The sequence below is a fragment of the Tupaia chinensis genome, unplaced genomic scaffold (genome assembly GCF_000334495.1).
Source record: "Tupaia chinensis unplaced genomic scaffold, TupChi_1.0 Scaffold000447_1, whole genome shotgun sequence".
In the NCBI taxonomy this organism is placed as follows: Eukaryota; Metazoa; Chordata; class Mammalia; order Scandentia; family Tupaiidae; genus Tupaia; species Tupaia belangeri.
The window spans coordinates 1897423-1900273 of record NW_006159952.1 but is presented as its reverse complement, the minus strand read 5'-3'; positions in this window follow the sequence as shown (position 1 = coordinate 1900273).

Genomic DNA, 2851 nt, shown 5'->3' with positions numbered 1-2851 from the left:
CCCTAGCACAAGGACACAAACAGTTTCTTCTAAGTTTTATTCTAGAAAAATATAGTTACAGCTTTTAAATTTATGTATGTGATTCATTTTTAATTCATTTTTGTATGTAATTCAAAGCATAGAGCTTCAATTGTTTTTGGCAACTGTTGAAAAAAGAACTCTCTTTTCTGAATTACTTTTACACTTTTGTCAAAATACAATTACACAAACATTTGTAGGTCTAATCTGATTCTTTTTTCTGATTTTTCTATCTCTTGACTATGGGCTTTTTCTTATTATTTTATTTATTTATATTTTGCTACAAGGCACATGTGCTCACTAGAGAAATAAAGAGAGACAAAGAGACAGAAAGTGAGAAGTCACCCCCTGCAGGAATGGCCACACCACAATTCCTTCTCCTCCATTCTCCTCTTGGGATCTTGGCACACACGCACTTATGCCCAATGTGGGTTTTGAGTTGCCAGGTGCAGGACTTGAACTGCGGTTGACTACATGGGAGTTCAAAGATGTAACCATTACACCATCTGCTGGTCCCTCCCTTACTCCAGTACACACTGTTCTGATCGTCAGAGCTTTAAGTCTTGATATCATGTAATAAGGTGCATTTCCTTAGACCCCAATTTTTATTTCAGGATTTTTATATACTAATAATGAAAAAATGATGTCAAGAAATTTGAAGAGAATGTCATCATTAAAACATTATTTGAAATAGTAAAAATAAGGTATAGTAATAACTGTTATAGTAATATAATTGACTATAGTCAAGAAAGTAAAAGTATACATGCATTCTTATTGTGTATTGAATGAAAGCTTATGAATACATAATTTATCATACAAACCAAGATATGATAATATTCTCTATTTATAATGATACCTAGTGGGCAGGAGTATGCTTAGCTGTCTATATAAATTAAGGATGTGTGATCTTACCTCTTAGCAATCCGTCTCTGACAAGGATTGTTTTTGGTTAATAAGGGAACTTGTGATCTAATTTTAGGTATTATTGTATTTGAAAATGCAATTCTCTTCTGTGATCCCCAAATCATCCATGATGATTGTTATATAACAGAGTTCTGTGCTAATGGAACTACAGAGATATAAAGATAAGGGGGGACTGAGAAATTCTATGCAGCAGTATAGAGAGCACATATGTAAGGAGTTATTTCAAAAATATAAATATTCCTAGAAATTCACAGGAGGCTATCATTTAACTTGCATATTGAAGATAGGAAAACTTTTATTTGATATATATACCAAGGTGTCTAAAATGAAAAAGGCACCTAATAAAGACATATTTGTTAAATAAACAAAATAAAAATTTCTAACTGTGAATCTTAAACTTCCATGAAGCATTTTGCTTCATGCTTAAAAATAATAATTTAGTCTATTGACTAATTATAATAAAGAAATCTGTACCACCTGGGAAACCATGAGACATTTTAAAAAGAGTATTAGAAGGAACTTAGAGAGTTTAGTCTTGTGGAGTGATTTTAGTGAGAATTCAAAGTAGCAAGGGTTTGCTCCAGATTGGGTATTAGTTATCAGGATGCAAAGGAAATTCTGATTGTTATATTAACTTTTATGCAGAACATGGTAGTAATGAAATGGATCTAAGGTATAATGGATAGAGGAAATAGTTATATCTCTTATTAGGTAGGAGAAGGGAATTTGGTTATTTTTGTAATCCACAGTGTGAAAATATTTTTGTCTGTTCAGACATGATACGAAAAAATGTTGGTTTTTGTCTTGGTTCACTACAAGTGACTATCTGATGATAGTGATAACTCGCATTACTTTGTTCAATGTGAAAACACTGAAACTGGGGCCCACAGTGGCATGGTGGTTAAGATCAGGACTCCCATACACTCAACTGTGGTTTGAGCCCCAGACCCGATGGCTTGAAATTCATGCTGGATACATGTGTATGTGTGCCCAAAATTTGGAGAGAATGGAGGAGAAGGGCTGTGGGGAAGCCATCACCCTTGGGGAATGATTTTTCACTTTCCTTCTCTATAGCAAGAGCATATGTCCTATGACAAAAACCTAAAAAAAAAACAAAGCTACTGAATCTAGCTGTGAATACAGGACCAGCAATAAGACTAACTCTTAGTGCTAGCCTAGCTACTGACTGGCAGAGGCAATTTTTCTCTTTCTTAGTCATAGATATTTTGTCCTTATTTTACAGACAAAGAAACTAAGGTATGAAGAAGTTGAGTGACTTAGAGGAGGAAATATAACTGGCAACTGGTAGAAGTAGAATTCTAGGATTTCTCATTCTAGAGTCTTGTGAATCACTGTTAGGAATAATTTACTATGAATATTCAGAACTTTTTTTACAATTTTTATGAAGGAAAGGTATATTTTTTTCTCGTTGAACATGGCTTGTTTGTTTCATGAAAATGAAAAATATAGTTTATTTCTTCTATACATCTGATTCTCTGTCATACACACTGTGAGTTTCAAGTCACTGGGTATGGGATTCAAACTGTGGTTGGCCATGTGGGAGTCCAGCGACACAACTGCTACACCATCGACTGGCCCCTCACATATTTTTATTTTTGTGCATAAGTGATCTTGACTCTATATTTCTCACCTACGGAAGTATTTGATTTAAGAATGTCTGACTTTAGATTTATTTGCATTAAGGGATATGGTTATGCAGAGATTGAGTCTGAAGAGACTGTTATTCTCAGTCCAACCTTTCAATACAGGGCATTAGTCAAAATAAGACTATGACCATGGGGAATCCACATCTCTTGCAATTTTAATTATACTCTATCATTGTCCTAGAAGGGGACTTTAGTCTAAATCTTAGAGAAAGGCAAGAGAAAGGAGAATATGAAAAAAAAAA